The sequence below is a fragment of the Dendroctonus ponderosae genome, unplaced genomic scaffold (assembly GCF_020466585.1).
Source record: "Dendroctonus ponderosae isolate FM_Combo_2020 unplaced genomic scaffold, Dpon_F_20191213v2 Dpon_F_20191213_1, whole genome shotgun sequence".
NCBI lineage: Eukaryota > Metazoa > Arthropoda > Insecta > Coleoptera > Curculionidae > Dendroctonus > Dendroctonus ponderosae.
This window is the reverse complement of record NW_026017110.1, coordinates 21996397-22009949: the sequence shown is the minus strand read 5'-3', so window position 1 is coordinate 22009949 and position 13553 is coordinate 21996397. Positions and strand designations below refer to the sequence as shown.

At 35.0% G+C, this 13553-nt stretch overlaps 1 protein-coding gene across 4 annotated transcripts in view; it reads right to left on the bottom strand.

The window, feature by feature from the left end:
* The window catches only part of LOC109538211 (homeotic protein antennapedia), a 100289-nt gene that overhangs the window by 53570 nt on the left and 33166 nt on the right, over nucleotides 1-13553 (bottom strand). The window contains exon 1 of one of the 4 annotated variants that reach the window (XM_019905355.2): nucleotides 9027-9461. The exons of 2 other annotated variants lie outside the window; for them this stretch is intronic. The gene's annotated coding sequence lies outside the window, so the exon portion shown is untranslated. Of the gene's footprint in view, nucleotides 1-9026; nucleotides 9462-13553 lie in introns of those variants that run through there. One more of the 4 variants, XM_019905353.2, reaches the window with a different exon arrangement.

Here is a 13553-nt window from a genome sequence, read left to right as displayed (position 1 = left end):
ACGTGAAAAACTTTCGTTGGACGAATTTTCTTGTAAACTTCATATTTACTGAGATATCGCACTTTGACGCACTAATGAGCAACCCTGTATATCCAGAAATTTATTATATTTCTGATGTCCAATCGCTTAAAACTGCGGATGCTTTCGATGTCAATTACGTTTATTTAGTGTTTTATTCAATCATGGATTTAAAACAAGCTCGGCAAATAACAAGATCTCTTCATAAACGCGTCAGTTAAATTACAAAGATAAATACCGTCGTTGGGGGTAAAATTGGACGATTTTTTCAGATTTTTCTTAATAAAAAGTATAATTTTGAAGAGAACATTTCCATTAAAATAATTTAGAGTCGTCCGGGTCTACTTTATCGAATTTCATAATAAAACAAATGAACTTTTCATTCCTCCTAAATTTTTTTTAGATGAGAGATTTTAGAGACAGAGACGTTAAAAGTGGTCTTAGCACTTAAGAAACGGCCTATTTTGATTCTTATTAACTTTCTGTTCTGCTTATGAAATTAGATAATATCTGTTCCTTCGTTTGTATTCCTTTTTTCTGACCGTGTAAGATGGAGTTTCGAATTTTAGAATTTGCAGCAAACTTTTTCTGCCTTGTCGAATATCTTCCAGTGCGCTAGCAACGTTTTCTTCATTGTAGTTCTTAAAATTAATACCGATTTTCTTTTTATAGTGCCTTCCCTTGGTGTCCGCCTTCACTTCTGTAAAATGACTTTTTTATTAAAACGCACTATTTAAGACAAAAAACAATATTTTGTAATTAAATTGGGTTTACTAATATGGGTTTAGATACTAATAGTAAAGCACATCAGAAAAATTTTTCACTTTTTAATTTTTAGGATTCTCTTGTGAGCAGCTTTTTCTCCATTTCATAGTTTTCATATTCCAAGAAAAAAATACATTCCCTAAATTCCTCGCCACTAGGGAGTATCACTAGGGAAGACGGGAAGACTCAAGTTGAAACTCGAAGGCAAAATATTTTTTATTCGAATGAATCAAAAAGTGCCATTTTGCGAACAGAAGCGATGATCAAAAATAAGCACTTTTCTTTAGCGTTCATTTGTTTTACTTTTACGCACGGACTTTGCCTCACAGTGTGCGACAAAGTAAATGTGACACTTTGAACTTGCCACTGTCATTATAGATTTTCAGTATTTTTATTTAAAAATAACCGAAATGCTTTTTTAGGGAATTACGTAGGTTTATCAACAACTATTGATCCTATTTTCAAGTTTACTTACAATTTGTAAATTATACCTTTGTTACAAGTTCAGTCTCATAATCGTTTTAATGGCCTACTTATCTACTTTTGCGATGTTGTCACACGTAAAACACGATCTTTTTAAGAAGCGCAAATGTCATGCAGAGTATGCAACATGCATACACCATCCCAAGACCACAGGTGTTCCAAGTTGAAAACAATATTTGCGGCATCTCTAACATCTGGCGGTGTACAGGCCATTGGATTTTCAAAACTCATTATATACGCTTACAAAAGTACTTAAACTTAATTACAAACTTCAAAACATGACATTTCAAAAAATGACATTGTCACAAAATTTTAAATATGAAATCGATGCATTTTATTATTCGTGTAATCTTTCATTCGAATAAAAAATAGTGTTCGATACGAGGGCGAAAATTTGTTTTTCGAACTCCTGACGGATTGACCCTTGGCCTTCGTCTCGGGTGTCAAACGCCGTCGTCGTTCGAAAAACGACATTTTTCGCCCTTGTATCGAAAACTACTAATTCGATACAAATCAAATGTAAGTAGATTTCGTAAACAACGCATAAAACAAACAATGAATTTTTGTTGAACTATCAGTAATTGACATATAGCTATGAGTACATATAGCTATAAAGATGACCAAAAGCAACGCATATTTGTCTTCTTCCCATTTGGATCAAAGATGAAACCATCGCAAACGAATTTTATGAACATTATGAACGTGATTTGTGAACTCCCTTCAAGCGACATTTTTTATCAAAGAAAACGAATTTTATATTACATGCGATGCATGTTTTTACATTTCTTCTCCTTCATTACTGATTTTAGACGAATCGCCTATTCAATTATCGTTCACTTGCGTGGGGCTGTTGCTCAATAGTTTCCTGGGGCCCCAACGTCTCTTCGTCCCAATGGGGATTTGTCGCGACCGATTCTCACAAGTCTGCGGTGGTCCATCCTGCTTATGTGCTCATTCCATTTCTTCTTCCTGTTTGCTACCCATTCATTGATGTTCTTGACATTACAGGCTGTTCTGATATTCTCGCTTCTCTCTCTATCTAGCAGTGTCTTTCCCGTGATTCTACGGAGTATTTTAAACTCTGCTGTCTCTAGGAGTATTTTGGTTTTCGCTGTTTCTGGCCTGGTTTCTGCGGTATATGTCATCACCAGCCTCACGACGGTTTTGTAGATCATCGATTTAGGGTCCGTTCCCATACAACACTTGATGGCTGTTTTTACATTTGCAACAACAATTTCTGGGTCTAACTAACATCGCTGAAGGTAATTCTGTGTTACTACACTTTTATGCCTGATATAGAATGTGAGTAGAGATGCGTTAAATTAACAAATTTGCAATAGATTATAGAGGAATGGGTATTGACATACCTATAAAAATGCCTATTTAAAATGAAAAGTTGCCAGTTTCACACTTAACTTTAAATTTCCAATAACTTTCATTCCCTGAACATTCAATATCAATCGCTGTGGAAATTTTAAAATCAGAAAAGCAGTTGATCATTTAGTGAAAAATCGTTCCCTTTCCGCCTTCCAAAGTTAGTAATGAAGTAAGTAACACAAAAAACAAAAAGTCTTGCAAAACAACTAGTCCGTTCCGATCATTCATACAACCAACATCAGGAAAGGATCAAAATTCTTTAAAGCGCCAGTAAATCTATGTAATAGTAAGTCGCTCAGAACGTAATGATACTTTGCAACCTAAGTTATTCCAATTACTAAGTTCGTGTAGTGATGGAATAAGCCGTTTACTAGCTACCCACCAAGCGTTTAACTAATACAACCGACAATTTTACAATCAACATAATGGTTCTTAAGACAAATACAAAGCCTCTTCCTAATTGGAAACCGAATCCACGCAACTCTGCTCCTGAACTGATCACGGATTTCCTTTCGATCAGCAGGAGCGGACTAGCAACATACGCAATATTTTTCGCGGAGGTATTCGAAATAAAGCTGAAACAAAGAAGCAGCTGAGAAAAAATTGTGAATATGCGTCGTATTAGTACTGTAGTTTATTACATATTTAAAACATTCGGTGTAAACTCAAGAGCCTAACAAGGACATACCTACTGTGATCAGTGAAAAATTCATGACCAATGATACCTCACGAATATTCGATACGTGAAAGATCCAACAAACGTGCAGGCCAATTAAACTGTTAAAATGGTGTTACCGGTTCGGAAACTTATGAATTACCTACCTTGAATATATTCACTTGATGGCTGTTTTATTTTATTGAACACTTAAATTCGAGTAAGCGGCTAATGTTTTAATAAAATAAAGTTTTTGTGCTCTGTGTGAAAGCAAAAAGTATACCGAATCATAACGCCTAGAAAGTCTCTTATATTGAATCTAATTTACCTACCTATTTAAACAAATATTAGAATAGCAAGTCTGAAGCTGGTGACTGCTTTGATCTGGAACTCTTGATCGTCTGATGATTATCATAAAGAGTCACAATAAAGACAACCAAAATGGCCCGTTACTCTGACTTAAATGAATTTTATTTCAGACACTTTTTTTAATGGGCGATGGACGTTTTTTCTTGTTCTGCTGCTTTGTTTAAAGCACAATTAAAGTAATTTATTTAAACATTTTTGGAAATTGTATATTTAATAGTTAGAGTTAGTTAGTTAAAAAATGTAGGTTTTAAAATCAACTTTCCGTTGTGGTGTACCTGTCCTAATCAAAGACCAAAAAGGATTCTGCCGTACAAAGCCATCCACCTTCCAAACTTTACAAGTATAAAATCTGGCAATACACGATCCGTTCCTGGCAAAAGGTTCATAAATAAGCATGTAGGAAGCTCTCCAATGAGGAATCGATTTGAATAATAATTGTTTTTAATTTAAATATGCATCATTTTGCTGGGATGCTCGTAAATCTTATTGTAATTAGAGATCTGACAGTTCTGGTTTTTCTTTGTAGGGCACTCGATGGGATTTGTGCATGCATATGCATGTCTCATTATGCCAAAGTTCGTCTATGTAGTGCCTAATCAGAAGGGTCCCTTAAGGCCGTAAATCATACAGCATTGGTAGGTGCGTATACGGTTACGTATTCTTTTGTGTTCTTTAGGTGCTACTGTAGTAAATTAATATACCAACAGGATAAAAAGGAACGAGTTTGCCTGACCCGTTCGGTTTGGGTGGACTGAACTGCAAAAACTTCCAACAAAAGTACCTAAATCGAAGGCATTGCAACAATATGCATTACAACAGATGCGTTTTTCACATTGCTGATTGTGGTCGTTTTGGATATTGCTTGATAACACGTTTGTAATGCGTACTATGGTGTCTACTCGCTGCTTTAACATTAACTAATAGTAAACGATCGCTGTTATTGAAAAATGCGCTTATCAGGTTCAACTTTTTTATAGCCAACATATTTTTTATATCATGAGCGAGTGCTGTTAATGTATCAGCAAAGGGGAAGCGAAGTGAAAAAATTAATCAGCCTACTCGAAACGAAATCGAAAACTTCCCACCGCCAGACATCACGATAGAATATGCAACTCTCCACAAAAGGTTAAAGTACAATAGAAATAATTACTGCAATAATTGATGTTGCAGTAGTTGAGTGAATTATTAGAACGCATGGACTCGATGCCAAACGAATAGTTCCAAAAGCATGTTTCGCTTTCAAGTAATTATTTAGAAAATGTCCCTGCAGTTAAAGCTAAATTGATAAATTAGCTGCTGTAGGTTGGGCGGCTCAACGGTTACGGCGGAATGCGATGAAAATCGGCGAATCGCCGCAAGCCACCAAATTACAACGTCCCCGACAATAATTTTAACTTTTATAATAAACCCGAGAACATTCATTTTCCCTCCCAGAAACTCACGATTTTTCAATTACGGTATTTACTGTCTCTTTATTGCGTTTTGAACGGGCAGGTGGTGCCTTTTAAGCAGATGAAAAATTGAATTTAATTAACCCTATCATTTTTTATGCATGGACATTTTATCAGCAGATGACCATAGGTGATAAACTCGAAACGAAAATACGAATTTGCCAATTTTCGATTTACAAGTTAAAATTTTCCTGCTGGACGGGAGTTTCTGCTGGCTTATTAGCTTTCGTCGAAACAACCGACAATACCTGACGACTAACATGTAAACTTTTTGGATTCTACTTTTACCAACTGAATTAATTTGCATTAAAGAGGAAGCCTACCCAAGCAACCAAGAACATTTTATCATAGCCAAACAAGTGATTAAACAATTCGGTCACAAATCGTACAAACGTGCCGGCTGATTTACATGACGATAACACCAATTGATAACAGTCGGTAATTGCAACTAATTAATTTCTTTCGGCCAGACGCCCAAGTTGGTAATGACTATGGTGGTAATAACAGTGTCTGCTATGACTAAAATACTTTCGTATTTTAGATTAGCAAAACAGATTGGTTTTGCATGAGAATTGTAACATGCAGTCGTACTATAAACATATGGGTATGGGAAAAACTGTTTGATCTGTTCTATTAATTAAACCACTGAAACAGTTGATGGTCGGGATAAGAACTGGCAAATTAACGTTCATTTACATCTTTGGTATATTTTAACTAGTCTTCTCCCAACTTAAAATATTTTCTTCAATATGAATATTTTATATCATTCATGAGTTGTAGTTATTCACGTAACGTTAGCTCATTATTCTCAGATTATATTTCACCTAGAGTTTGCCTGCTGCATTTTACCGTTATTTTCAAAGGCCATATTCTCTAACCTTCTTTAATATCTAAAAAATATATAATGTTTTCCTTGTTTTTGTTTCCCATCTATTTCCTTGTATTTGGGAAATTAAATTCTCCCAATAAGTTGTTTGGGTGAATAAGTATAGTTATTGAACTCTTCTCGTCGAACACTCATTCCTTACATTTCACATGGTGCATTTATGATTGGAATACAATGCTTGAAACAAGAAGGCTCCAAGAAGTAAGTTAGCATTGTAGAGGAAAACGGTTTAGATTGGAATAATTCAAAATGTTCACGTCTGTTCCATTTGCAACAAGTGAAACAAAGCCTTTATCACTTGCTTCGAAAAATATCAATTTCTGCGTAGAAAACTTCTTTTATCAAGCTTTGATGATGCTTTTTAGTTTTTTATGAGTTTTTGAAATATTTTACGAAATTAAAGCAAATGAGGAATCCGAGTCAAAAAATACGACTGATTGTTTTTGCCAGGAGCAAGAAAAGGGAAAAGTTAATCCTGTTCGTTTATTCTGGATTAATCATAAGTATAATGCAGTTTATAATACCTGTGTTATACCTTGCCTGGTTTTCCTACTTGCATCCATAAATTAGTTACAGTATTCAATCTTAATTTTCAACTAATATCAACAATGTAGTGATGTGCGATTTTCTGATTTATTTTTCTTTGATATGGCTGAAGAATCCTCAATAAACAAATCTTGCTACTTTGAACCGTTGGCAGTTTAATTACATTTTCTGGTACACACTTGATGTTACGGTTAGTTATCTATAAGTTCGTCCATTACAGCGGCTAGTTTTCTATGATTATTATTTAATAGGACTTAACAAAAAACATCAGTTCCTTAGGACGGAAAATCAATCTGAAAATGGGTAATTCTTTCAAACTTTAATACCGAGTTATCCAAAATACCTACGTTGTTCTTATTAACATCAGCAGTTAATTAGAAAATTCGTAACTACTAACGTACTAAAATTTCAGCTTCACATCGGAATTTCACTGGATGGTACACCAAGACTTGGAGGACAAACTCATTAGTGATTCTGCTTATCGTTTAACTTAGTATTTGAGCCAGTAGAGTTATACTATTTGAATCGACAAATTTAACCAATAAACTCTTGTTCTTCATCAGATTTAAATTGAGAACAACCCTACATCAATTTAGGACTGCGTGCCATTAACAGAAGTGCTTGCAATAGGCTTTCAGTTAATATTGAAAATCTATCTGCAGTGAATTAAACCGCATCTTTTTGCGTTCCCATCGTTGAGATTTACCTTCAAGTTCTGAAAAATCGACTTTAAAGCGTCGTGGTTTTATGATGGTTTGTTCTTACTAGTAGTTGCAAAAGAATTGCTGATGCCGCAACCGTTATTTACAAAAAAATGTTATTTTATTCACGTTTTGCATAAGCCAAGGAGTGTAACCTGCACGGAATAGCTTAATTTTGAAATACTGCAAGATAAAAACATGGTTGTGCAGATACAGGGAAGCGGAGTAAAATCGTGAAAATGAAGCGTTATTTTTACAGTTCACAGTACAGTTCTTTTTCGATTAGTGCGGGTTTTTGGAAAAAAATAGTTGCATACATTATCTACAGGGTGGCAAATTAGGCAATGCAAAAATGTTTTTTTTTATCAACATTTCCGTATTTCAGTGATACCATTCATCTTTTAAACGGAGTAGCTAAATCTAAACTTCGGAGTCCTCAGAGAAACATATGTTCCGGTTTGCATGAATGAACGAAATATTTGAAAGGAAACTTCGAAGGACGTAGTTGAAAATCTCCTAAAATCGCATATTTCGGGCCAATTCAACTATATATCAAATTTTCGTCTTAAATTGACTGTGAAGTTTTAGTTTTAACGACACCATCGTGAAAATCGGACTAAGAGCAGGAAAATTATCGCTGTAAGACCAAAAAGTTTACTTTTTGTGACCGTCCTGTAAACAAAATATATTGTTCGGAGAATTCAAAAACAATTTCGAGCCATTTAGATTACTTTTATACTTTTGGTTTGTTATTCATAAAACCTCATTTTTATCCAAATAGGAGCATGCCGAACTTTGCGAAATTCTGCACAATTTCATTGCCGCCCTGTAGAAAGTTTATCATAGGTGCGTATTTTTTCCGAAACGCCGTGGAACAAAAAATAATAAGGCTTCAACCGGAAACCGCATCGCTTGAAACAGTTGGAATTTATCCGCTTCCAAAATTATGGCTTGTGTAACGTTCATTTTGATGAGCAATTTAATTCTCCACACCAAATAGAAAAATCTAAATTTAACTTCCTAATTCTTTAACAAATACCCTATATTCCATTAAAATATAAACTGAAAATGATGTCGAACGAATAAATCATTCCCAAAACCCACCACCAAAACAGAATAAACGAACCGACTCGGGTATCTTAGAAATTCGAAATAGAAACAGGCCTTCGAGACTGTAAATTGACTTGTTACATTGAATAGTTAATCTGAAAGAATTCTGAGAGTGGCTATTTATACGAGACGCATACATTTCATGCTCAATTTTGAGCATTACCGCTATTACCCTCCGCGAAAGGGAAATAAGTTGGCCGCTTAATAGGTCTAATCAGCATGTGAATGTATTAAAACAGGTTTAGTGTAAGTGAGTTTGAGCTCTGAATTGGTGAAGTTTGTATTTGTTGTTTGTTGTTAAAGGAGATTTGGATGATGAATGTGAGTATGATTATTTCAGATTAATTCTAGTAGGATTTTCACTAATTGTGGGGAGGCGAAGGATTTTGAGCATCACATTTTTACTCTACTGGCTTTCCATGTCGCACTCATGGTCAAGACCTCAAACAGATGTTGAAGGGGCATTATTCGACAGTATTTCTATAGGTACTTAACTGGAATATTTTCAGGACTATTTACTAAACTGAGTGGACATTTCTTAATACGCAGTATTGACTAACAAAATGAATCAAAACATGTTATTTTAGAAACTTATTAAAATGGGCCCATTAAACCACATCAAATATTCAAATGGATATTCAGTTTCAGCAATAAAAACGAATTACCTTCTCACATAACTAACTCGAAGAAACATATCAATTAAAGAGATCCGGATTCCTTGGATAACTGACCACACAAGACGACCCCAATTTGAAGCGGGGCATTTTTGTTGCTGCCGAAATATCCATTTAATCGATCACTTTAATCACTGCATTTAACACACATATTTAACCTCTCGCTTCTTATCACACACAAGCTCAAAGACTACTATGTAAATGTTTAGTAAATAATCTTTAAAAATATCACTCAGAATGTTCACGTTTCTTGGCGCGACCGCGACGCGGATTCAAATCGCTCGATGGCGGCAAACTGTCAAAATCAAAGCGCACCGAGACTAATGTGAGAGTAGTGTTTGATGCCTCGTCAGTCCCTACAGTTTGCACTACCAGCTCATTGGTTGAATGCTTGTAATAGCACTGGCAGCCTGTCAGCATATTCAGATATCGCCAGAACCGAGCGCACGCACGACTGGGGCGTTCCCTCTCTCTTCCACCTAGGCATTCCCTATCGCACTGTCTCATTTTCGCAGAGGAAATGGGTCTCCTACCTCCCTGGTTATTTTCAGTAATTCTTACAACACTTTGGCCGATACGGATGATTTTAATGTTCGGCGCGATCTGTATTATGATTATGTGTGAATGACTGAATGAGCTTTATGATATTTTTATGAGGTGAGTAATTACGAAGACGATAAGTTTATCATATTGCAGGAGCCTTTATTTATTGCCGTTTTGTGAAAGAGCATCTGTTCGGTTGTCTCAATTGGATCAGTTTGGCGGCTATTTTGCGAAATGGTTTTAATTGGTAGGATTTATGACATTGGTCGTCACCAATTTAGAGAGGAACCGTCACTAGTTTAAAGGGGGCAAATGTCGTCGAACTCGCTCGCAATGACTGGAACACTCACTTATATCATAAGTAGGTAGACCTGTTTTATTTCCTTGTTGAAAGTCGAAAAAGTGTTGAGATCGTTCGTTGGACGAGGAAAGTGATAAACAAATCAATTCAATAGCAGATCCGTATACATTAATTTTGCCGCAGATCAGTCTTAGATCGAGATCGTAACTCGCTGATAGATATGCATAAACAAGCGAAATATCTGGGAACTGAGCCATCGAAACTTTAAGGTATATGAAACCATTTCATGTACTACTTACAAATATTGAAGTGTACTATTAGGCCACTTCTTGTTCACGTTAAACATATCGCATGTTTGCGTAGAATATTTATATCAAATAGAAAAACATGAACTTGCAGCATGATTAAGCTAAAAAAATCCTAAAAAATGAAGATCTTAACATTCCAAAATGCATTTTTGGACAAATACGTGCAGAATCGGGTTCATAAGAAGCACATTACCTGATAGTTGGTTGCGAAATTAAAAAAATTAAACAAGCCAAATAGGTTTGGGGTAGAAACAATTTAAACAATAGTTTGATAAGGAGCTTGAAAAATTATTAGATTTATTTGCAATTACTTTTTACTTTGAACTGATTTCAGCTCACACTGGTTCGACCACCCGATTGCTAGTCAAGAAACAATATCTTTTGACCCTTTTCCTTAAGACATTCTACTGAGACAATAGTGAAACTCATCCTTTTACCACCTAGAACTTGAATGTCTAATCCCATGGCGAGAAAAACATACCTGTTCGAAAAGAATGACAATGGTTGTGTACCTACCTACATTGCCAAACTTTGCTACTACTTTTGCCCTACAGAAGCTACCGATTGAGAAATTGTCAACAAATCGACGGAATTATCGAGAAAATCGGTTCTATAAATTTCTCTCTCAAATTGCCTAACATTTTTGAATAATTGCACAATTTAAACTTAAGCTAGAATGGACGAAATCATCAATTAAGACGAATCAATCAAGAAAATTGCGTTTTCTTCAAAAACCTGTTTTCCTTATTCTCTATCAGATGGTCAGAGCTGTATATGGTCTCTTTGACTAGAACATTTTTGAAAAAATCCTAACCTGCCAATTGTAACCGAAAACGATTGCACTTTCCAATCATTGACGAAATTTATGAGAAAATTGTCACTTTTATAGAGCGAAGATAGCTACATGCCATAGTATAGAAGAAAGTTTGCTATCTGCCCACTTTTTGATTGTCAAAATGTTCATAAAATCCATAGTTGCCGATAGTGATCGAAAATAATCCGCAGTCAAAATTAAAACAATTGCCATTCCAAATCCACGAATTTACCTCGATAATTGGTGAACAAAGAGCGACGACTTCTCTATAAAATGGTTTATAAAGTTGAGGCTCATTTAAAGTGGGACATTTTTGAACAAACTCTAAACTACTTCACATTTTAAAAATTACCAAAAATTGACTTAAAATGCAATGCAGTTTGCATTCTCAGAATTTTAAGAGTGACCTTTTCTCTATTAAACGTAACTAAAACAACCATCCAGCTGGTCCGACTTTTGACTAGAATTTTTGAAAAACTTCTAACCAGCTGATTAAACCGACTACAAATTGCACCATCAAACTCAAACAATTGACAAAAAGTCCTCAAGAAAATCGATTGTTTCCGAAGAAATATAATAAATATGTCTTTATCAAATGGTCTATAACGTCTACCTACTCCAGATCAGTGATGAATTCTGGACGAAACTCCAATCTGCCGATTGTCATCGAAAGATTGGATCGCCGAAAAAGCATAAGAAAATCGATGTTTACCGAAGAGAGAGACTGAAGATTTCTCTATTAAATGGTTTATGAAAAAATCATCCAGTTAATCCTGATTTTAACTAGTGAATTTTTGAATCATGTTTATTGCCATCCAAAGCAGCCGCATCATTCGAAATGAAACAATTTAATCGCCAAAATAATTTACCATATTTGGAAAGAATCAAATTCAATATTCAAATTATTTGATTATCCAAAGCTAAAGACTCTAATTAATTCGATTAACTTGCAGATATCTAAAACAAAACTATTTTGATTATATTTGAGGAAAGTACGTAAAACGGCTTATAACAAAGGAGGTCCAATAAGATATATATTTTTTAAAATCGCCTCGTCAGTCGTCCGAGATAAATTAAATATGAGTTTGCTGATCTTAAAGTGAGAAGTAATAGGAAATCATTTTTTTCTGGAAATTTCTTGAAAGAGAAAGAAAATACATCAACGCGAATTACACCAATCAAAAAAGATGTAATACGAGACAATCTTTCGACACAGAACAGATCAGAGTGCGCAAAGGCACGATAAAATTCAATTAGAAGTTTGCTGATGTAAAAAGGAGATAAGTTGCCAGATATTTTTGGACTCTAACTGACCTAATTCGATTATGTACCTTGTTTTGGTGGAACCTGGCAAGCTAATCGACTTAACAGCAAACCACCGAATCAGCGTACTTTTTTTAAAGAAAAATGTTTGAATCGTCTATAATAATAAATATATAATTTAACGTTAAGTAAGTTGTAAACGTAATGAACGTCCTCTTTCAGATTGATCATTCATTCTGCCAGCTGTGAAACTAGAAATTGCCTTTGATTAAATAATTTGAATAAAATTTGATGCATACTCGAACTTTTATGCAAACCGTGGTCTTATCACTACATCTATTAAAATTTGCTGTTAAAAGGGGTGTTTTTACAGTACTAAAAAAACACAGAATTTTTTATGTAACATGTTGTATGTACAACCCGGCCTTAAGTGGCATGTAAAAAACTCGGATAGCAGTTGATATCGAGAGTTTCCTCTGAAATGTATTGTCATGCGGGCTATTAGTCTGCCTTCATAATAACGCTATTAGTTTTTCTACTGCAGTTGCAGTCGTATTGTTCCATGACGCGTGTAATTTTCTATTAATATAATTTAAAAAAATATACCCCAAAGTGCTATTCGATTTTACCTTTGACCGATCTCATTCCCTCTAGCTACCGTCACGTACCTGAAACAAAAAAAACAATTTATAAAAAAATGTTTACAGTTTCTACAGCTTACTGTGATTTTATTCACACAGTTTCTTCAAATCGGCACTTGTCACACTCTAAGATGAAACGATTGAACATAAGTGCATCTATTTCAACTCAGGTATTATAAGTTCACACGACTAATTGGAAGAAGATCTATGTGTTGCCTTTGGCAAAACATTCGACAAAAGGAATTTTTTTTATCACTTATTCAAGGTTGGATTTAGCGCCGAACTTTTACTGCGCCCTCTTTTCGAATACTTTTATGCCCAGAAAATGGTACCTGATAGCTGAAAGCTCAAGTTGGCCCCAACATAACTAGAGAAGCTCCCAGCGTATTTGGGCTCATGATTTATTAGCGTGAGCAGCTCAAGCTAAAAAGTGCATAGCAACCTGTTAAGAACCCCATTTTTGTAGCTGTGTTGAACGTCAGAAACAAGGTAGTTATGGAATATGCGCTCCTATAAATTGTAACAATCGATTACAAAACAGACTCATCAATGTACCTACAAGGTGAACGGATAAGATTAATGTGTACCTCCCCAGATAGAATGTCCCTCATAATTTTGCTGTCCCAATTTTTCAACTGCGAGTGATAT